The 25050-nt window shown below is 39.3% G+C and overlaps 1 protein-coding gene across 1 annotated transcript in view; it reads right to left on the bottom strand.

Annotated features, from left to right (window-relative positions):
- PLCL1 (phospholipase C-like 1) overlaps positions 1-25050 on the bottom strand; it is a 405823-nt gene that overhangs the window by 11623 nt on the left and 369150 nt on the right. The gene's annotated exons all lie outside the window — the stretch shown is intronic.

The following is a 25050-nucleotide window of genomic DNA, read 5'->3' as shown; positions in this document are numbered from 1 at the left end:
GAGACAGTGCGATTGGCACAGGACAGAGCGGAGTTTAGGGCTGTTGTACGTAGGGTCGCTATGAGTCGCAGGCAACTCGATGGCACATAACAACAACAACAACAAGATAGTAAGTGAACCTGAAACTTGAATTTATACTGTTGTCATGGCTGCCATCAACTAGGATCTTCTATATGAACTTTTGTTTAACAAATTCATGCCTGTTCCATTCCAAAATATGTATGCATGATGTACCACACCCTACAGAAAAGGCTATTAACTATAGATACTATTATTAGGGTAATGTTGTTGTTGTTGTTATAGTTCTCATTAAGTGCTATCGAGTCAAACATGACTCATAACAACCCTATGAACAGAAGATCTGAACCCTGTTCTATAACTATCTTCATTTTTCTAAGTTCATAGAGTTTCCAAAGGCATGTTGTTTAGGAAGTTGATGTCACTTGTGCTTCCAAGACTGTCTTAATCTGGGGGCTCTACCAAACACTGTTCACCATAGGTAACCATTACGGCATTGGACACACAAGTGCACAGTGTTCAACATCACAACAACCCCAAATTACCTCAGTACAGCAAACTGACATACTAGTGCTGTACCACTTAGAAGAATGTTCGTCTCAAACACAATTAACAACTAAACAGTCCACACTCAACCCTCAACCAAAACAAGAGAACCCACTTTCCAGAATCTAAATAACTCATGCATGAGTCTCCAAACTGGAGACTTAGGCCCCAATCAACTTTTAAACACAAAGTCCTGCCCACCAGGTCCTGATTGGCTCTAAACAAGAGGCTTCCAGCCCACAGCTCATTGTTAGCTAAATTCAGCAAAACCAATTCAGCTCTCACACAATTGTGAATGAAATAAAAAAAAAAAAGAAACAGTCCACACCCAACCCACAACCAAAGCAAAAGAACCCATCTTCAAGAATCTAACTGCTTCACACATGAAGCTCCAAACCTCCTTTGGAGGGTGACATTAGAAGGGTATTTTTTAAATGTGTTCTGGCATTTGTGAGATAACACTTCACTCTTAAAATTTCTGGTGAGTATTGTTGTTGTCTGGTGATTACATTACTCAAATTACTGGTTACCTTTCTATAAAACATACCAGGATAAGAGTGTTGATGTAATAATTTTCTACCTCTACACAACCCACTGTCAGTTCTGCTTCACTGTGACTGTACAGGACAGACCAGAACAACCCCTTAGAGTCTCCTAGGTACTCATTATGGAAGCATACTGCCACTCCTTATTCCCCTGGGAGCAGTTGGTGGGTTCACACTATCCACATTTTTGTTTTGCTGACAAGTGCTTTAACCACTGCTCTTCCAGGCTGCCTTATTCACAGTGCTGTGAATTTCAATAAGCAATTGTCCTCTCATACACCTGGTCTAGGCTACACAAATCTAAGCTTGTGCTCACATTGCATTGTGTATTAATGACATGCCCAGGAACCCAATGACAGTGGTATTACATCTGACTGAGACATGCCTTTCTAGTAAGGATGTGTATTCCTTCCACCTGCAAGTTCATAAAACTTTTAAATACAGTGAAATTGTCGCCACTGAGAATGTATCAAGGCTGGTCCATCCTGTGACACATTTACTGTTTTAATTGTCAAATAGTTGCTAGCAAGGCCATGCCAAAGAAGCAACTGCCATGTACCTTCCATCCAGTTAATCATTCTTTATGAATGAGGTTAAGATGATTTAAAATGAAACATGGTGCTGCCTATTAATAGTTCAATTAAAGATGCAGCCAACTGGGCTTCCTTCACAATGACTGGCTTGAAGATTTGGCCATTAATGAGACATTCATTGTTGGTGCCCTAAAGCTGGTGAAACATTCAGTTACACAGTAGACTGTTATTCTTTGTTAAGACCTGTTTTCCCTAATCTGATCTTCAATCAAGCTTCAGATATCAAACTCAAGCCATTCAAAACACAAATTTACTAATAACACTTTCAATTTTTTTTTTCACTCTTACACACAAAAATTGCCCAAACTAGCATTTGTATTTCCTTACTGTTAATACTGTCCTGGGTTGGTTTAAGCAATCTATCATTCCCATCTACCCATGAACCCTTTATCCTAAATATCTAAATATGCATAAGATAAAAATAAGCACATCTGACAGAACCACAATGCCAACAACACCCTATGAAATTAGCCATCACTAAATAATTACCTCTGATATGCAGTGGATACTTAAACATTCACAAATATTCCCCCAAAGTGTTTTGTAACATTTTGTTTTTAAAAATCCAGAAGCTAACCAAGTGTGCACATTATTAGCACCTTTGAAACAGAACCGTTACTTGACGTTAGGATAAAAGCAAGAGTGAGGAAGGAGTACCTTGGGAAACCCAAGGCAAAGTTTGCAGCAGTAAATACTGTTTACTTGAAAGATACACATTTCTACAGCTTTACTTCTACTGACTTTATGGAATATGTCCTATTAAATCATCACGTACACTTGTCAAAACATTCCTTCTAAATGTCAAATACTACCATTCTTATTTTTAAATCAATTTTATAAATATTTATACCTGGAAGTATCCCTCATACATTCACCACACCCATTCAGTTTTGTGGGTATCATTTTGACAGCTCCCTCAACATTCTTCCTATCCAGATCAAGACATTCAGATTTCTTCCCCAGAACAGATGAGTGTGAAGGTTACACCAGCAGAAACTAGTGGGAGCGAGCATTCCTATCTAATTCATCTATATTTCATCAACTGGGTTTCTTAGGCCTTCATTTGATGAGGAGGGAAATAATTACAAAAGACGTTTAAATTGTCACTCCAGAACTCTTACTCTCTCTAATGGGCCATGCTTAAGAAAATAGACCCGTGCTGATTCTAAGGTGGGCTAGCCCTTTTCTATATTACAACTGACTACCTCAGGGACCACAACTGGTTACGGGAGAGAGAGCCCTGATAGGGTAGTGATTAAAATACTTGGTTGACAACTTCAACAGCAGAGATTTGAAACCAGCAGCCATTCTAAGGCAGCAAGATGTGGTAGTAATCTGCTTCTGAAATATATTACAGCTTCTGGAATCCTATGAGGCAGTGCTACTCTGCCCTACAGGGTCACTAAGAGGTGGAATTGAATAAGTATCAGTAGATTTTTGGTTAGTTTTTTTGCAGGCATCGTCTGAAAGCAAAAGATGATATGTGGTGTGCTAAGCAGTGATGATGATAATCAGATAATTAGTCAAACTGATTAGATGAATTTTCAGAGATTTCAACTGGCTAATTTGGAAACAGGAGTGGCATCTGCTTCCTAAACAACATGCCTCCAGAAGCTCTGTGAACTTTGAGATCAACAATAGTTCTAGGAAGGCTTCAGATATTTTGGTCATAGGGTCACTATGAGTTGTGCTCGACTCGACGACAGTCAACAACAACAACAACTGAAAGAGAAGGTAGCCTGGCATAGTATGTTGCATGTTGAGCTACTAGCCAAATGGTCAGGGTTTGAACCTACGAGTCTTTCCATGGGAAGAAGGTATGACAATCTGCTCTTATAAAGAAGTTACAACCTTGGAAACCCAATGGAGAGTCTCTATGAGTCAGTACCAAATCAAAGACGGTAGATGGGTTTGGGATAATTCAGAGGTTTAATCAGTGGCCAAGATAAAAAAGAAGACGTACAGAGAGGAAGGGAGCAAGAGTACCAGGTCAAAGCAGCTCCAATGCCAAAGAACTACAGGTACATGTACAAATCCTTACTCCCAAAGGAGGGGAAAGTCTTCCAAAGCCTGCTTGAATTGTGAAAGCTCTTCTCAGCAGAGATTCCACCAGGCTGCTCAATCAGAGGCTCCTCACACGACACTTCTTTATTGTATTGTTACATATATTTTCACCTATGACAGCAGATTCAAATGCTGGTGATGTTCTATGGTCCCTATATATATGTACAAATAGTCTAGGTTCTCTAAAATATATGGAGGTCTGTGCTTTATTGGATTTTCAGTGGTTGAGGAAAATAAGCAATAGATCACCAGGCCTTCCTTCTGAGGCTGCTCTGGCTGGACTTGAATCTCCAGTCTTTTGGTGAGCACCCAAGCACATTCACTCTTTATACTATTATCTCCTATGGCTTCTCTAACAAAACCTGCACAAATTCGTTTGTTACTATTATTATTAAGTGTGGGAGAATTATATTTTAAATAAGAAATGACAGCCTTGTTACAATTTCAATCAAACCATTTGATCTGCTGATAACCACAGCCAGATAATCTCACCATCTTTTTTTCCAGCTTTTCTAAGTTTCTTGTAGAGAAAACCAGAGTAAGTCAAAAGGATGAGAAAACCTGGGTAACAGCTGATGTCTATAGTGAGAAGAATGATTGGCAACTTATGAGGTGGCTGTGGGACCTTGGGAAATCACAGGAACTATGTGGTCTGTGGTTTCCTTTTTCTACTTCAGTGAGCAGTCTCTGAAATCACCTTCGGTTATGGACTGAATTTGTACCCCAAATAAATGTGCTGAAGTCTTTTCACTCCCGGTACTTGTGGATGTGACCTCATTTGAACAGAGGGTCATTGCAGACCTTTAAGACATTCTCAGCTGATAAAAGGTTATACTGGAGTAGAGTGGGTCCAACAACTATATAAATAAAGTTCTAAAACAGAAGAGCAAGAGAGACTGAGGGGAGAGGATCACGGGAGGATGGAGATGAAAATTGCTGCAAATATAAGCCAAAGTGGCCACCAGGTGCTCAGACAGACAAGAGAAGGTCTTCTTCCCCTAGCACCTACAGAAAGTATAGTGCTGCCACCACCCTGAATTTGGATTGAGCTTCCCAAGCTCAACATGAAGAAAACAAAGATTCTCACCACTGGGTTGATTGGCAGCATCATGATAGATGATGAACAGATTGACATTGTTAACAGCTTCTGTTTGCTTGGCTCTGCAATCAACACTCTTGGTACCAGCAGCCAAGAAATAAAAAGACGAATTGCACTAGGAAAGTCTGATGTCAGACCAGAGTACTGAAGAACAATATTATCAATCTGGAGAGTAAGGTGCCTGATCCAGGCCGTGGTTTTCACAATTACATATTATGCATCAGAAAGCTGGGCAATGATTAGGGGTGATAGAAGGAGAATTGATGCCTTTGAGTCATGGTGTTGGAGAAAAGTACTGAATATACCATGGACTGGTAGGAGAACAAATAGGTTCACCCTAGAGTGAGTAAAACCAAGCTGCTCCTTGGAAGGAAGGATTCTGAAGCTTGGTCTGACATATTTTGGGCATGTTGCAATAAGGGACTGATCCTTGGAGAGGGACATCATTCTTGTGAGAGTGGAGGGACAGCACAAGAGAGGAAGACCCTGAATGAGATGGGTTGACTCAATGATTGGGGCAATGGGAGTAGATGTGTCAGAGACAATGAGGTTGGCACAGGATAGAGCAAGGTTCAGGGCTGTTGTACATAAGTTTGATATGACTCTCAAGTGCTTTGACAGCACTTAACAATAATAGTAACAAACAAATTTGTGCAGTTTTTGTTACAGAAGTCATAGGAGATAATAGTACAAAGAGTGAATGTGCTTGGGTGCTCACCAAAAGACTGGAGATTCAAGTCCAGCCAGAGCAGCCTCAGAAGGAAGGCCTGGTGATCTATTGCTAATTCTCCTCAGCCACTAAAAACCCAATAAAGCACAGACCTCCATTGATCCATACAGGGCCATGAGTCAGAACCAACTCCATGGCAAATGATTTGGTTTGATTCGTATTTTTAGGGAACTAACACATCTTCTTATATTAAAATCCTATCATATTAACTTGGGCTCTGTTTAACATTGTTTGGTTAAAATCAGTAATTTTATCATCTGAAATATGAGAGTCTGTCTAATGGGAGAGAGGGCAGTATGGTTCCATGGTAGAAGTCTTACCCTCCATGAGGGAGACCAGGGTTCAACTCCCAGACAATCCATCTCATAAGCACCACCTACATGTGAGTGGATGCTTACGTGTTGTTACAACTCTTAACAGATTTCAGCAGAGTGTCCAGACTACTATGAACTAGGAGGAAAGGCATCATGATCTACTTCAGAAAACAAGCCAAGGGAAACTCTCTGGGTCACAGTGACTCAAGTGCCATCCGTCATGAGGATGGCGTAGGGCCAAGCAGGCTCTAATGTCGCTGTGGTGTGCATGGTGTCACCATGAATCAGGGGTCAACCTGATGGCAGCTAACAACAACATCTAGTGAGGCTGAGATAAGTGCGTCATAAAGGAAGACCAAAGAAGTGTGGGAACGCACGACAAATTACATCTAACCCTGTGGAGTTGGAGAGGGAGGGGAAGAGGATCACAGCGTCAGTGAAAATACCCTGAAGACATGATGCCTGAGTTAACATGAGACTCAAAGATAAAGGAGTACAGCAAAGTGGGGCTCCAAGAGCGGGGGTACAAGGCACACATTCGAGAGGGAAGGAGGCGCTCCTCTGCTCAGCATCAGAGCACAACTGCTACAGGGAATAAACTGGAATGTGGCAGGAGTAACATGAAGAGGGAGATGAAAAAAAATCCCCCAAAATCCCGAGACAAAGGAGGAAGAACAGAGTATGGAGGCCCAGAAATCAGGAGGCAGAACTACAAAAAAAGAGGGTGTGGCCAACTAGAATGTTCCCAAATAGTCAACTGAGATAAAAGCTGAAAAGCGTCCAGGAGATTTTGCGACAAGGAGGTTACAGGAGACTTGGTGAGAGTAGTTTAATGGAGTGTTAAAGAAATAAGATGGAGGTTGGCTAAGGATAGAGTGAGCGATTAGGAACTGGGCACAGCAAATATAAACCAGCACCTTAAGAAGTTTGACTGTTTTGGCCCAAGGCAGGCAAAAAGTCTTTTGAAGTGTTTTATAAACATATATTTGCTGGAGGATCAGCTAGGGTCCTTTCCTGATAGAAAAGAAGAAAACTATAGAACAGATAGCACATTCTTCTAAGTGCCATAGCACTGATCTGTCCATTTGCTGCTGTACAGAGGTAACAGTGGTTGCTGTGATGCTAAACACTGTGACACTGATGTGTCAAATGTGTTAATGGTTATCCACGGTGGACAGTGTTGGGTGGAGCTCCCCGATTAAAACAAGCTTGGAAGCAGGTGGCTTCAAAAATAGCTTGCCTCTGAAAACTCTATGAACTTGGAGAAACGATGAAAGTTATACAAGTGTTCAGTCTATAGTTCATAGTATCTCTATGAATCATCTATGACTTGATGGCATTTAACAACAACAACAAAAGGACCTATTGAGATTGGAGGAGTCCCTGAGACCTTGAATTGAAATTGCCCCCTGAATACACCCATAATGTAATAGTTTAGTCCCAAATGTGAAGATAGCCACCCTTAAAAACTTTAAAAATTAATTTATTTTCCTCTCTGGCTGCATGATTAAAAGCCACCATTATGAATGACATACAGACTATCTGGACCAGGAAGTTCATGACCAACTTATTACTGCAATGGAAACAAATGGTTATTGATGTTCTTCAGCCTGGGAAGGCAACAATTCTAAGACAGGAATTCAAGAAAAACTAGTAAAAATGGACAAGACCACACCAGATGTCATCTTGTGTTCAGATTCAGAACCCACTTCAGTGGGGCCAAGACGATGGGTTTTGGCATGATTTATGGCTGCTTGGATTATATAAGGAAAAATGAACCCAAACCCAGACATGCACAGCATGGCCCGTATGAGAAGAAAAAGACATCAAGGAAGCAGTGCGAGGAGTGCAGAGCAGGACGGAGAAATCAAGGGGACTGCAAAGGCCAGCGTCAGAGCTGGCAGAAAACAAGCTGGAGACTGGATAACAGAAGGAATAAACGTTCACCAGTGACTTCATCTGCAATGACTGTACAGCTTTGTACCATGCGATTAATAAACTATAAAATCCTCAAAATGAATAAATTCCTATATGAGATTCATATTTGTTTCCATTCCCAAGAAAGGTGATCCAACAGAATATGGACATTATTGAACAATATCATTGATATCATATGCATGCAAAATACTGTTGAAGATCATTCAAAAACAGTGGAACAGTAGGAATACATAGATAGGGAACTGCTAGAAGTTCAACAAGGATTTAGAAGAGGCCATGGCACCAGGTATATCATTGCTGATGTCAGATGGATACTACTGGCTGAAAGTAAAGAATACCAGAAGAATGTGTATTTGTGCTTTATTGACTATGCAAAGGCATTTGAATGTGTGGATCATGACAATCTGTGGCTGACATTGAGAGGAATGGGGATCCCAGAGCATTATGCTCATGCCGAACCTATATCTAGACTCTATATCTGTATATATCTATATCTATATCTATATCTATATCTATATCTATATCTATATCTATATCTATATCTATATCTATATCTATATCTATATCTATATCTATATCTATATCTATATCTATATCTATAAATTTTATGCTGGACCTGTATCTAGGCTGTGAGCAAACGTGCCAGCTGAGCTCTACATGGTTTGGAATTGGGAAGGGAATGTGCCAGGGTTGTATTCTCTCTCCATACCTAGTCAATCTGTAAGCTGAGAAAATTACCTGAGAAGCTGGATACTATGAGGAGGAGCGTGGGATCAGGATTACAGGGGGACTTATCAATAATCTGTGTTATGCAGATGACACAACGTTGCTTGCTGAAAATGAGGAGGACCTGAAGCACCTGTTGCAGAAGATCAAGGAATGCAGCCTTTGGTATGGATCGCATCTCAATGTCAGGAAAACAAAGATTCTTACCACTGGAATGATAGGTGGCGTCATGAGAAATGGAGAGAAGATTCAAACTGTCAAAAACTTCATCTTGCTTGGATCCACTTGCTTGGTACCAGCAGTCAGGAAATAAGGAGATGCATTGCACAGGGAAAATCTTCAGTCAGGGGCCTTTTCAAATTATTGAGAAGTGGTGTCAGTTTGAAGACTAAGGTGCATCTGATTCAGGCTGTAGTCTTTCCAATTACTTGCTATGCATCTGAGAGCTGGACAGTGAATTAGGATGGCAGGAAAAGAAACGATGCCTTTGAGGTGTGTTGTTGGAGAAGAGCACTGAGCATCCCATGGATGGCCAAAAAATAAACAGCTATGTCTTAGAGAGGGTGCAGCCAGAGTGCTCTTCGGAAGCAAGAATGATGAGGTTTACCTTACATACTTTGGACATGTTACTAAGAGGTGGTATTCCTTGGAGAAGTACTTAACGCTCAGAAAAATGGAGGGTAGGTGAAGGAGAAGAAGACCCTCAAGCAGGTGGATTGACACGGTGACTGCTACAATAGGCTCTTGTGTATCAGGAAGTGTGAGGATGGCACACAATAGAACAGGGTTCAGATCTTTTTGTACATAGGGTCATTACGAGTCATACTCAACTCAATGGCCCCTAACCACCATCACCACAACAATAACAACAACATGAGATCAAATAGTTAACAGTTCTTGTAAAACTCAACTTTCAAGTTATGTACAGAACAGTCCCTACAATGGCCACAGTGATACTCCAGACTTGCTGGGTTATTGCTTATTGACCCTTGAAAGGAATGGTGTCTTGGGACCTCAGTCAAGTCCTTTGGTGACTTCCTCCTGTCAGGTAGTCACTGGTACTTGGATGTTTCTGTTTCTGTAACTTAGTAAGTACAGGAACAGTAGACAAAGAGTACTTATGTCAATACAGCATACGTTAACCCACACCACGCCCAGTCCCTTAGTAATATTTTACCATTCGTAGACTCCCTATATGTAAGTCCTCATGAAAGTATCTCTGAGTTTTTTCTTCAGTCTATTTGACACATGTACCTTTCAGCTTAAACTCCCTGTGTGTTACTGCACAACAGAAGAGAAGGTTAGGGGCAGGGGATTAAATTAATGTTAGTGAAACAACTGGAACAAGTGGGCACAATGTCAAGAAGACACTGGAACAGGAATGACTCTTGTTGTATACATTTTCACAGAAAAAAAAGGAAATATTAATTTAAGAAAAAAGATCACAGCCTTGGAAACCTTACGGGACACTTCTACTTTGCTCCACAGGGTTGCTCTAAATTCATATCCCCTCCATGGCAATGAAGACTACCTCCAGGGAATGAAGAATTTTTATTTTGTCCACCAGGTGGCTCTCTTGCTTTGGGTTTAAGTAGTGAGTGCGCGCCAGTCCACAAAATGCTTAAACAATGGTTAGCAATGGCCTTCTAATATCATTTAGGGAGCTCTGGTGCCCTAATGATAAGAACCTGTGCTGTAATCCCACAGGCAAGAAATTCAAATCCACCAGCTGCTCCATAGCGAAGGGTTGGCAAATTCCTCTTGTATGATTTGCTGCCTCTGAAAATAAGCTGGAGGGTCAGCTATGAATCGGTTCCAACTCAATGGCACACAACTCAAATATCATTTAGTTTATTACTCTGCGTCCTTGAATACTTAAACCTAGAGCACTCTAAGTATGTAAAAATTACTTAAAATAAATTCTACAAATTTACTAACAGTGATGGTGTATCACTCTGTAGAAGGTGCATTTAACTTGCAAGTGAACACGTTTTTAGACAGAAAGTATCTGAAAATAATCTGAAATAAGTACACTTTTTCAAAGGCAGAAAAGCATCTAGCTACTACTGTTCATTGTCACAATTTGATGAGGTAAAAATGATGACAATATGTCAAATAACATCTAGGTTTTTTAAATAAGATAAAAGTGAAAATATTGCTGTTCCTAATGCCATATCTTTCTACTTGCTCTTTATAGAATTATGACATATACAACTTAATCTAATATTAAGTTCTCAGCTTTAGGTAATTTGTGGAGAATTTGAAGACAAAGATTCTCGCCTTCTCTACTTGATATTGGTTATTAGCATGATTCAGTATGCTGAATCTTTTATCTTTATGTATTTTTTAATATTCTCAATAAGGAAGATATATGCATTGAAGGGGAACTGGAAAGTCCCAGGCTTTTTATAAAAAACCTCCTGTTGCCTGTCTCCCATCTTGCTGTATTGAAAACACTCTAAGAACAGAAGTGTTAGAAGATAGAAGAGACAGACCACCATGTAAATAAAGATGCTAAAAGAATAAAGGGACAGATAAGGACAAAAGTAGGCCTCACATGTTGTGCAGGGTCAAGTAGATCTGGATGCATAGTGACCTTCTAAGGCACAGCTGAACTGCACCATCCTATAATGTTTACAGACGCAGATCAAGAGGTGTTTTCCTTGGGAGTGCCCAGTGGATTCCAACAGCTGGTCTTTAAAAAAAAATTATTTTTATTTTAATGAAAGTTTACAGAGACTTTGGGTTTCCATTCATTCATTGTTGCACTTTTCTCCCTGACCACCCTCTCCCCACATTTGCTTTTCTTTTTGAAAAGTAAAAGAAAAAATTCTTTCATTGTTATTCAATCCCTTCCCCCAAGTCCACTCCACTATGCTACCTTTTTTCTGGACTCCTGACATGACAACAACAGCTGGTCTTTGCAGTATTAGCTTAATGCTGAACTATTTCCACCGTAAAAATCTGTTTTCCATTTTTCAGTGCACAGAAGGGCTAAGAACATTCACACACATGCATCCTAACTTAGAGATGGTGGTAGTGTTGTAACATACTATGAAGTCGAAGCCAACTCATAGGCAACACTCCAGCAAGTTTTTAGAAACTATACATTCTATGGGAGAAGACTGGTCCTCCTTCTCTCATGGAGAAGCTGGTGGGATCAAATCTGGTGTCTCTGGGTTGGCAACACAATGCCTTACCACTAAGCCATCAGAGCTTCCTACACACTAACAGTACAGCAAAAATTTGCTTCCCTCCTTCACAAATCTGCTGAGAAGCCAGATCCTAAAGTTTTCAGCTTGCCACTTGGGTAGAATGAGTGTTAGCAAGGATTCCAAGTGGGAATGGGATAAATGGGAATGTACGGGAAGCTCCTTCACACAGAAGATTGGGAAATCCCTCGGTTTCAGGCCACAGGCAAGGCCAGGGCAGTGGGTCATTTTTCCCTCCGATTCTTTCTATTCTTCCTTACTTTCAGAAAAAACTTAAAAAGTAAGTACAATAAATTACCCACTGAGAAAAACCACCTCTGAAAGAGATAAGGCATTCTTATAAGAAAGGCAAAGATTTATAACCCTAAATGTCATTATTATATTAAGAGATGTCATATTAATGGTAGAGAAGCTGGAGTGGGGCAGAAGGGAAACACAAATACAGAAGCAGGAATAAATTTTAGATATTTAGAGATTTGCTAAGTTTTAAGACATGGTTGTAGCACAAAAAGAAAACAGAAACTAAACCAAAAGGAGGGGGGAAACCAACCAAACACTAGGAAAAGGATTTTCTTAAACAAAATAGAACCACTTCATCAGAAAGAACTCTGAGGGACACTGAACATTGGACAACTCTGTTCCAAAAGACCTCTATAAACTCTTCAAAAGCAACAGTGTGACCTTGAGTATTACAGTGCACTTGGCCTAGTCGAGAGTATCTTCCATCACTTTGTATACACGTGAAAGTCTGATTCTGATTAAGGAAGACTGAAGAGTTGTGGTGTTGGCAGAGAAGTATGCCATGGACTGCCAGAGGAAACAAATCTGATTTGGAACAAGTACAACTAGAATGCTCTTCTGATGCAAGGATGGTCAGATTTGGTCTCATATTTTGAACATTGAATCAAGCGGGATCAGACCTCAGAAAAGTACATCCTGCTTAGTCAAGAGGAAGGTCAATGGAAAAGAGGAAAATCCTCAAAGAGATGAATTGACACAGCAGCTACAACAAATGGGCTCAAACATAGCAGATCCCTGAAAATGGTAAAAGCCCAGGCAGTGGATTGTTCTGTTACTGAGTCTCTATGAGTCAGAACCAACTCAACAATACCCAATAATAAATCAGAGTCCTGGAGGCGCAGGACTTAAGTGCTCGTCTGCTAACACAAGGGCCAATGGCTCGAAGCCACTTCAGGGGTCCTGAGGAAGAAAAACCCTGACTATCTGCTCACATAAAGATTATGACCAACAAAACCCTATACTGAGATAGTATCAATCTGTATAGGAGTCACTACAAGTCAGCACAGACACACTTAGAACTTTAGGAGTTCCTGGGTGGTGCAAACAGTTGTTTGGCTAATATTGTTGAATGCCAGAGTCGATATGCCTTGGGATGGTCTAGGCTATTATCTTTCTAGAAGGAGGTCAGCAGGTGCTTCTCCCACAGTGCCACTAGGTGAGTTCAAACTGTCAACTTTTCAGTTAGCCACCAAGCCCTGAACCACCATACCAATACTAGCTCAAAAGTTGGCAGTTCAAATCCACCCTGAAGGCACACCTCATGATTTGCTTCTGAAAAGTGTAATAACTGTGAAAACACTGTAGAGTTCTGCTCTGCACACCTGGAATCAGCGTGGAAACCAACACCATCAGCAACAGTAACAACAGCAGAATTTGAAAACTGTGTTACTTTAGAATATGTTCTTCTAAGGAAAATATCTGTTCCTTCCTCTTTATTTATATGGCCCTGTTTTGCTGTCCTGTGTCTTATTTATCTAGCACCGCTGTAAGAGAGGGAGCTCTGGTGATATGTCCCTAGGAAGCTGCATTAACAGCTCACACACTGTGCCTTTCTAAAGGTTCAGATCCACTAGCAACGCCACAGGAGAAAGATGAGCAATCTTCCCTGGTGCAACTTCAGCTGGTTCCAACTTGATGGCAATTAGAGCAGAGTTGAGATACCACAGTGAATGCCTTTACCAAACAGAAACGTATTCTCTCACAGTGTAGGAGACGAGAAGTCCAAATTCAAGGTGCTGGCTCCAAGGGAAGGATGCTTCTCCCAGCATGCTCTAGGGGAAGGTCTTTGTCTCCTTTCAATATCAATAGGCCTGGTGTCCTAGGGAGATCTTCATGCATCCTACCATCAATCTTCCCTGAAGTCTAGAAGGGTATCAGTGTTGGGACCCTGAGTCTAAAAGACCTAGTTCCTCCTGGATTTTATTCTTGGTGGTGCGGAAGTCTTTCTCTACACTCAATTTTCTCTCCTTTTGTCTCTTATAAGATAAATGATAACAGACCACACCCCTGAAAACTCCTTGTTCATGGTTCAGAGCTATGACCTGAGTAAGGGTGCTGCAGGGTGCTGCTTTCAACTTCAATCCTGTCGCATTAACACAACAAACATAACCTAATCCTCATAAATACACAGAGGTCAAGATTTAAATTACAAATAGGAGAGAATAACATCAGTTTGCACCATGGGAGATAAAGACACCATTCCCTAACTGCCATACCACACCAACATAACTGTCAAAGTGCTGAGAATCACGGTCTAGGCAAGGTGACATATTCGGGGAACACACAATTCCATCTATGACATATTGCTTCTATAATCAATACAAAATCATAAATATGCGTGGATTCAGAATCTATGATGGAGCGTTCCAGGCAGTTTATTAGCAGGATTTCATTACCTGCTCTTTTTTCTCTAAAAGTTTCCATATTTATTGGTTCTAACAGTCAGGCCAGAGGATGTCTCTGTACTACAGAGAAATCAACGGATCTTGGCGACCATCACAGCTGCCTTCAAAGGGTGACCTTTAGTTGTCATTGCAGAAGCATATTCCTCAACATGACATATTATTATTTTTTAATCCTCAGCTTAAGGTTGAATATTTTAATAAGTGTTTCGACTAATGTCAACTTCAAGGGTATTTTAATCATCACAGCTGATTTCCTTCTTCTCTGGGTAATATTTTCTTTTCTCCTGTACTTGAAAAAATGGGGCGTGGCAGTTCTGCCATAGAGATGAATTCTTTCAGCTATGGAGTCAAAACACAGCTAACAGTGTTTTGAAGTAACAGTCTCCAACACTCCTCATACCTACGTACCACCTGATGTTTGTTTTGTACAGTAAGAGTTGAAAAATTATAAAGATTCTGGAGTTACTCTAGACAAACTGCTCATTAAAACAAAAATTTCCATAGGATATAAAACCTTAATATTCTTAACACTAAGAGAAAAAGAAATTAAGCTCCATTCTTCATTTTGAAGTCTAGTCAAGACTATAATAAATTTGTACTGTGACTTGCAGCTAAATTTAGATTATTATATACATAATATTTAACATTATATTAACTATACAGTAAAGGGGGAGAGGGGTTTGTGTGGGGAGAAGGGTGCAACAATGAATGAATGGAATTCCAAACTCTCTGTAGATGTTCATTGAAATGAAAAATAAACAAACTAAATTAAAAAAATAATTATATATGTTCCTATATATACTTCAAGAATATTATAGATGATAGAGATATAGAGATAGAGATAGAGATAGAGATAGAGATAGAGATAGAGATAGATAGATACAGATCTCTCTCTCTCTCTCTTTCATACAGACTAGCTGGTGGATTGAAGCAGCATATTTAGTATTTAGTTAACGGCCAAGGTTTTAACCACTATAACAGTAGAAGTTCCTATTACTAGTTACTCATCCATTGCCGTTGATTTGCAACTGACTCATAAATGACTCTCCAGCAAGTTTTCAGAAGCTGTGAATCCCACCAGAGGAGACTGCCCATATCAAATATGTCACATTACGGCTAATGTGCTTTTTCATGGACTATATCTATATTTATATCTATATCTATCTATTCCATGAAAAAGCAAGCAGGAGTGGCATCCACTTCCTAAACAACATGCCTCTGGAAACGCTATGAACTTTGATATAGAAGGCTTCAGGCCTTTTGTTCATAAGGTCACTAAGAGTCCTGCTCTACTTGGAGGTAATCAACAACAACAACATATATAAAATAGCTGTGTAGTAAGCAGGACAATTTTATCACATAAGGACAATGCATGCAGACTGCTAGTGACTGGCCATTCCACTCGTTAGCTAGTTGCTGGTTATTATCTAACTTTTCTGTCCTTCAGTTTCCTTGTACGCTAATAGTACCTATAATACCTGATTATTAGAATTGCATGATGTAATAATTATGAGAACGCTGGTGACCTAGTGAAAAGTAGCTGTACTGTCATTCCCCAGGCATGTGGTTCAAATCCGCCAGCTGGTCCATGGGAAAAAGATGGGTAATCTCCTATGTGATATACTCCCACTAAAAACCTTTCTGGAGGGTCAGCTGTGAGTTGCTTCCAACTTAATGGTACACCACAACAAGAAGAAGTATGAAGCATTAGAACATTGGCAAAGAACAGGCAGCTCATAGATGTTAGCTATAATTCTTTTAAAAATATTATTTTATATTGGCTTGCTCATAAAGTTTGTATATATTGTGTTTCACACTATCCTTATTTCACATTGTGTTTCATACAATCATTCCCATTCATTATATTTTATAAAATAAATCAGTGTTGAACTATGCCCACCATTGTCCCGTCTTTCCAGATCCCCGCTGCATCTGTTATTCTTATTGTTGGTAAAGTGCATTCTGTATTAGTGAACATATTAGACAAGATAATCAAAGTCATCAGTTCCAATTAGTCACAAGAAATACCAGGGGTGCAGTGGCACAAGCACTGAAGTACTAACATAAAGGTCAATAGTTCAAATTAGCCAACTGATCTGCAAGGCATCATGGCTTAAATTGTGCCTCTTCCTCAACATACATGTATATAATGATGTAACTTAGAACCTATGCAATGATTCCTCATTCATTCATCCATTCCTGTATAATGAAGTGTACTGGTGGCCTAGTGGCAAGAAGCTGCCCTGCAATCCCAAAAACAAGAAGTTCAAATCCACCAGATGCTTTGCTGTAGAAGGAGGGGCAATCGTCCCCCTGTGCCAGTCGGAGATGACTCAGTGGTACACAACACCACAGGATCCCAAGAAACCAAATGGTTTTAGAGGATTCAAGTGGAATTTAACACTCTCTAATCCCATCATAATCCTAACGGGATGTAAAGGGAAATCCTCCAGGGTGTGATAAGTAATATCTTTAAAAAAAATATATATGAAATGCTTCACAAATTTGTGTGTCATCCTTGCGCAGGGGCCATGCTAACCTTCTCTGTATCATTCCAATTTTAGTATATGTGCTGCTGAAGCGAGCACAAGTAATACTTTCTATCTCGATAGAAAATGAAGCGAGGGGGCTCAGTGTCATCAGGAAATAATTACTAGCAGTATGTCCTTTTGGACCTGAGTTCCTGCAGAACACAACTCCTTGACATCAGGGAAGGCAAGAACACACGGAGGTCTTCAGGCAATGCTAGGTCTACAGATGCTGAAGAAATAGTTAGTGGCTTAAAAAATTTTGATACTTAAAAGAGGAGAGAATTATTCCATAAACACAGGCAAGACGAAAGGGGAGAAGTTTGACAGTTTGGTACTTGAGTGAATTCTAGAAAAGAGAAACATCTCAAACCATTTTCATATGGTTACAGCACTAGGTATATGAGGAAGAGTTTCTTAAATATTATTTTTAAAATGAAGTAGAAAGGACAGTGATGATTTAAAAGAGAGAAAGAAACTCAAGGGGAAATGTTGCTAAGATATTAAAAATGATCAATCATGTGTAAAATGTAAAGTTTTGTCATTTGGGTTACTGAAACCTAAAGCATGCTAGCAATGAATATGAAATTAAAGAGCATTAAGTATCTTCTGCAATCTTTCCATGAGAAAGCAAGAGCAACAGTAATTAGAATTTTACCACACCTATATAAATTTCAATATTCTTTCCTAGGTTTACAGTCACCTAATTCAATTCAGGAAACATATCTTGAGCACATACCATGTGCTGATTTCTGTTATTATTGTTTTAATGTGATGTCAAGTTGATTACAATTCACAGCAACCCTATGAACAGCAGCCCTGAGCCAGCCTCAACACCTCTGACATACCTGACCACACTGCCACATTCACTGTGTCAATTCATCTCATGCAGGGTCTTTCTCTCTTACAGTGTCCCTCCACCCTTCCAAGCATGATGTTTTTCTCCAAAGATGGACCCTTCCTGACAACATGCCCAAAGCATGTGAGATGGACCCTTAAAATCCTTGCCACCAAGACAGACTTGTTTGTCCATGTGTTCAACACTCCTCTCCAGTAGCACAACTCAACGACATCATCTTCTTTTATATCATCCTTAGTCACTGTCTAGCTTTCAGATGCAATAGCAAGCAGTTGAGAAAATCAGTGCTAGAATCAAATGCATATTACTGTGAGACTGGTATAATTTCCCTTTAGAACTCTGGGGAAGTCCTTGACCACAGATTATTCCAATGCAACTCATCTTTTGCTTTCCTGACTGCTGGTGCCAAGGGTGTTGATTGTGGTTCTGAGTAAGATAAAACCATTTATTGTAGTAATATTAATAAGTTAAATCAAACAACAGAATTCTAAAACATAGCATAAGACAATAAAAAACTGTATATCCTCCACACTTGGACCATATATGTATATGTATATGCACATATATATTCAGACTACATATGTATACACTTGTGTACCTACATTCAGGGAAATGACTGGAAGAGTGATCTGTGTGGAAACTACAGAACTATATCATTGATTTCACATGCAAGCAAGATTCTGCTGAAGATTATCCAAAAACGACTGGAACAGCACATCATCAGAGAATTGCCAGAAGTCCAGGCTGGGTTTAGAAGGGGTCGTGGTACTAGGGATATTGTTGCTGATGTTAGATGGATCTTAGCTGAAAGCAGGGAATACCAGAAGAATGTCTATCTGTGTTTCATTGATTATGAAAAGGCGTTTGACTGTGTGGATCACAACAAACTGTGGCTGACTCTGAGAAGAATGGGAATCCCAGAACATTTAATCGTGCTAATGCGAAATCTATACTTGGACCAAGAGGCAGTCGTCAGAACAGAGCAAGGGAACACTGCATGGTTCAAAATTGGGAAGGGTGTCTGCCAGAGACATGCCCTATCTCCATACCTTTTCAACCTGTATGCAGAGCAGATTATCTGAGAGGCTGGGCTCTATGAGGAGAATTGTGGAGTCAGGATTGGTGGGAGATCTATTAACAATCTGTGTTATACAGATGATACATCCCTGCTTGCTGAAACTGAGGAGGACCTCATGCACTTGCTGCAGAGGGTCAAGGACTGCAGCCTTCAGTATGGACTGAGGCTCAATGTCAAGAAGACAAAGATTCTCACCACTAGACCAATTGGTAGCATCAGGATGGATGGCGAAGAGATTGAGATTGTTCACAGCTTCAGTTTGCTCATGGTCAACACTCTTGGCACCAGCAGCCAGGAAATCAAAAAACGTATTGTGATGGGAAAGTCTACTGTTAGGCACCTCTCTAAAGTACTCAAGAGCAACGGTGTCTCTCTGGAAACTAAGGTGCGCCTGATACAGGCCATGGTCTTTGCAATCACTTGTTATGCATCAGAGGGTTGGGCAATGACTAGGGAGGACAGAAGGAAAATTGATGCCTTTGAGCTGTAGTGCTAGAGAAGAGTATTGAATGTACCATGGACTGCCAGGAAAACAAACAGATTGATCCTGGAGAGGATTAAACCAAGCTACTCCTTGGAGGCAAGGATTCTGGGGCTTTGTCTGACATACTTTGGGCATGTTGCAAGGAGGGAGGACAGGTCCTTGGAGAGGGACATCATGCTTGGGAGGGTGGAGAGACGGCGCAAGAGGGGAAGACCCTCTATAAGGTGGATTTATTCAGTGACTGGGGTAATCGGGATGGATGTGTCAGGGGCAGCGCGATGGGCACAGGATAGAGCAGAATTTAGGGCTGCTGTACATAGGGTCGCTATGAGTCACAAACGACTCAACGGCACATAACAACAACAACAACAGCAAGATTATCCTGGAAATTAGTTACCAACTGTCTGACAGGAAAACTAAGAAATGATAAAGATAGGCATTAGGCTACCTTTGACAGAAAGTTAAAACCAAATCAGCAGTCTCGTGCAAGTGGAGTCCTGTCTGTATTTTGTGAAGAGAGTAGACTCTGGTAGGGAAAGATGAGCCTGAGTAAAAAAAGAGTCAGTCAGGAAAAATGAAACTCTGCAGAGGAAGGAGAAAAAGAATCAGACCCATGAGAAAATAAAGCTTCCAAGAACTATATACACCCATCTCCCTAAATGGCACATATGCACTAAATGGTGACAGGGAGTGCTGGGACTGTGGAATCGAGGATCAGGCTGTGTGATAGCACTCATCAAGGCTTGCATCTAGCTCTGGGATTTATTAATTAGTTGTATTAAATTAAGCAAATGTCTTAGTTTCTGTAATCCTCATTTTTCTCATCTGAAGCTTAGCAGTATACCTTCTCCACTCTGAAGGACCTTACTCTAGTAGGAGAGACATGAGAACAAATCCTTACAATATAGTGAGTACAATATAGTGAGTAAGGATATAAGCTATACATTTAGCACTCAGGATATTATGTTTGTCTTGATGAGAAGGGGGACCAAAAACGGAGAAGTAAGAGCAAGGAAAATTTCTATTAAAAGATAAAAGGTAAGGAGATAGTAAAAAGCTAGTCATTAGTTATAGAGGAGCTTGGCAAGGTGACTGAGATAGGAAAAGGCATTGCAATCAGTAGAAACAGCGTGTATGGAAGGCATGGGATTCTGAACCTGACTGATAAATTCAGGAATTCTGATGACTTAGAGGTAAGGCGCTCACTACCAACTCGAAGGCATCCAGTTTGAATCCACCAGCTGCTCTGGGGGAGAAAGATGGACAGTCTCCTCTCATGTAATTTACAGCCTCTAAAAAGCCATTGGAGGGTCAGCTATGAGTCAGTTCTAACCTGATAGCATATAACAGCAAGGGAGTATGAAATGAAAAGGTATAGAACTAAGTACGATCCCATCAGAGAAGACTCTGTTCAAAACAAGAACTTATAATTTCACCTTGTATCTAACACTCAAACATCAAGCCTCTCTCTCACTCAAGTTTACTTAGGTTTATAAAAAGATTTTGTTTTTTGGTTTGTAAATTATCTTAAGTAAAGCAAAAGCATTTTTCTGAATATTAAAAAATAAGAGGAAATTTTTTTCTTACAAGAAGGTTAACTTGAAAAGAAGATTGGACATTATTTTTCAGTGCCTCCTATTTATTTCATGTAGGATTACAAACGGAATCAGTCATGGTTGGTTGTCAAAACCAATCGATGTTAAGATCTAGCAGAGATACACTTGAAGTTGCCCTCAAGTGCAATGAAATTGATCTGATTTCATTGAAGCACCCTGGGTTGTTGAGTCTTCTGTGTTTCAAGATACAAATAAGTAAATGACAGAAATATTAGAAAACACATCGCTGCACATCAATCCTCTTCAATTTGCTAAATACTTTTAAATGTAAACCTCAGTAGGGAAAAATCATTGTACCAAGGATGAGCAATCTCCTCCTGCATGGTTACCTGCCTCTGAAAACCCACTCGAGCTTCAGCTAGTCAGTTTCTTCCCAATGGTACACAACAACAATAAGCAGTTAGCAGCAGTCCCTAGAAATTCATGGCAATGAGAAGGCTGCAGGTAGGAAAATGCTTAGACAAATCCAGAGAACACCACCCTAGACATATATCCCATGTAAATGCTGCTTCCCATAGGGTGCACAATTTGTATAGTAGAAAATGTCAGCCTTCTCTAATCAGATATCAGATTGTTAAACTTTGTGTTGCAGAAAAGGCATTGCACTGGTTCAGGGTATCTAACCAAAATCTTCAGGAAGATAATTTTGGCTGTTTCAATGTTCAGCTTCAAAGAAGTTCATAAAGTTTAATAATGAAGGCCAGCTGTAGTTCAGAGGCCTCTTCATGGGTGTCCTTGACAAAGCAGCCTGAGGAAGTGACCTTCTCAGGCGCAGTTATTTAAAGAGCAAGGACAGACAGTGGTCATCACTTCATTCCTTGTTCCCAACACTCTGACAAGAAAAGAATCTCCAGAACAAAATCCTACTTCTTGGGACAAAGTAAATAATATGCAAGGTGGTAGAAAGTGACGAAAATGATTCAATCTGAGTGAAACTACTGAAATATGACAGGAAAGGAAGTATTTTCCAGAATCCAAAGCCATGATTTTGATCCAAAAAGTACTTGGAATTATTATCTTGCTTATCACTGTTATCTTTTTCATGAAAACAACTGAGAATAGCTTGAGATAAGCAAAATTTCAGAGGCAGATGTTATCCTCCTGGCATCACCATCATCATTATTAGATCTACATGAATTATCACAGTCTTTACAATAAACTCCCATTTATTGTAAATGGGATGATAAAATGGAATTTATTGGAAAATAAGATTGCATAATACAGAACATTGTTGTTGTTGTTGTTGTGTACTGTCAACTTGGAACTGAACCATAGGTGACACTCCATTGGGTTTTCAGAGGCAGTTAATCACATGGAAGGAGGTTGCCCATCCGTCTCCTGTGGAGCAGCTGGTGAATTCAAACCACGTGCCTTCTGGATTGCAGTGCAGCTTCTTACCACTAGGCCACCAGAGCTCCATGGTGTTGCATTTACACACACACACACACACACACACACACACACACACACTCACTCATTCATATACACTTTTTATCTCTAACTATCTATTTGTTCCTTTCAATGACATTCTTCATTTCTCAGATTAAAATGCCTTGAAGAAACAAGTTAATAGGAGAGAACTGTCCACCTTACCCCTCTCTGGTTTAGGTTAGAACATGTAAAACCTCGACGGGTTGACTCAAGAGATTCATAACATAACTTGACAAGAATCATCAGTCTCACTTACTCTATTAGGAAATACTTTTAAAACACACTCTTTTCAAACACAAACAACATGCCACCTTCATTTTTAGCAGTCTTCTATAAAAAGTTTCTTAGCTGACATTAAACCCACAATAAACAAAAGAGTCTCTCTTCTGCATTCAGTAAGTTTAGAGGGGCATCTGGTCATAAGGGATTGAGGAAGTAGTTTATAACCAGCCATAACTTCACCAGTAGGGGGAAAACCATCAAAACCTGCACAGCTCTGAGGATCTATATGATTATTCTATCATATGTTCAGAACATACTCATGAAAGCAGTCTGGAGAAATAAACCACTGATTCAATAATTTACCACTAGAAATCAGTATGTTTCTAAAACATTAATCTTTCTCTCTACACAACTCTTGTTTAAAAAAATAATGTAAAGCCTAGTTCAATCTGGAGAAAAAAAATTCTACTGACATACTCATAATTCTGATTAAAGGCAATTAGAATGTGCTGTTTAAACGAGCCATGCGTATATGTATATGTATATGTGTATATATATATATATATACACATACATATACATGTTATATTTTTATTACTATGGTGATATGAATGAAAGTTTACAGAGGAAATTATATTTCCATTCAATAATTCATACATAGTTTGCTTTATAACATTAATCATAATACCCACATTATAACTGTACTCTTTCCACTTGTGTGTTTATTTCTCCATGCCTTCCTGTTCTTTAGTGATACTGAGCTGATAATTCCATTATTATATTTTACCTTTTCCTTCATTCATCTTAATATGTATCTATTATTTATAAGGAGTTCTGATTCTGAAGCTCTGTCTGACATCTTTGGGCATGTTTTTTGGAGGGACAGTGCAAGGGAGGAAGATTCTGGATTAGATGGATTGACTGACTGGGGTAAGGGGGTAGCTATATCAGAGATAATAAAGCTGGCTCAAGATAGAGCAGGGTTCAGAGGTGTTGTACATAGGGTTGCTATGAGTCACAAGCAACTTGAAGGAACATAACAACAATTGATGGCCTACTGGTAAGAAGCTGTGCTACCATCTCAAAGGCACTTAGTTCAAATCCATCCCCAAAGAACCTGGTTCAAATCCATCAGGTGCTCTTCAGGCAGAAGATAGGCAATCACCTTATGTGCAATTAAACTGCCTCTGAAAACACACTGGAGTCTATTTAAACTCAACAGTACACAAAACATTGTCTATTTATAGAGTAGCAAGTATATTTTAATGAATCGGAAAACTACATATCTTAATTACACTTTTAGAGGGGAAAAAAGCTCAATTTTTCTAAATTCAATTTCTGAATTAAATCAGGAAGTTGATCAAGAATTTTCTTCCTGGTGCAAAAGATTGATTATTTCTTGAGCAACAGGATCCATGAACCAAATTTTACTCTAGTTGTCCCAGTTGCTGAGTAATAGACAAGTCAAGAGTTAAAGACATTAAGAATATTCTAGCTGATTAAAGGATACCTTAGAGAGATTGGGGTTGTAATCTTTTTATCCTGGAATACATTAAAATCAATTTAAAACTTTCCATCTCTGAGTACAATTGACTCAAAAGTCCACTGAGGATAGTGTCTTTTAAATAAGTATGCAAAGAGTTTGGCTATTTTTAGATAGCTTTGTCCTTGCAGGCTTACATGCCAAATCATGAAGGATTAATATATATATATAATTTTTTCATTATTATATTTTGCTAAATGCCAAAGTATTCTCTTCAGGTAGGAAAAAGTCTTGCACTCTTTTTCGTCTTTGAAAATCAGCTTTACGTAATTATGTGAAAGCTCTCCACGGAATTTTCTGATAAGACAAAATTATAGGACTTAATTCTAAGTCATAGTTCTGTGTTAAGGAGTCTTATCCTTCTAGAAATAGTGTTCTAAACAATTAAAGTTAAATTTATTTGTTCTAAGGCTAAAGGTTATTTTTTTTAAGAATAAGAAGGTTGCCTTTTTAAAGTATCCATAATTAACCTTTTCACAAAATCATAACTTTTTCTTCAAAAGAAAAACTCACTTCCTGATTGTTTTGCTTTGGTAAATAGGTATCTTCACTCTCTAAAAATCCATAAGATATTAATAAAAGGGTGAAATAATTAATAAAACAAACCATCTCATAAGAAGTAGGAACAAGGGTGGAAATGTTTTTCAGGCTCATCCTGTTACTATGACTACATAATCCTATAGATGATGTATAATTGAGGACAGTAAATCCACTTGAAATAGGAAAAATCCCTTTAAATTTGAAAATATTCTCTTCTGAATTGAGGACGATTTTGTTTTTATTTCAATGTGGCTGATGG

Source organism: Elephantulus edwardii, unplaced genomic scaffold (assembly GCF_000299155.1).
Source record: "Elephantulus edwardii isolate Elephantulus edwardi_28Jun2011 unplaced genomic scaffold, EleEdw1.0 scaffold00075, whole genome shotgun sequence".
In the NCBI taxonomy this organism is placed as follows: Eukaryota; Metazoa; Chordata; class Mammalia; order Macroscelidea; family Macroscelididae; genus Elephantulus; species Elephantulus edwardii.
Note: the sequence above shows the minus strand (reverse complement) of the source record. Positions and strands in the feature narration are given on the sequence as shown.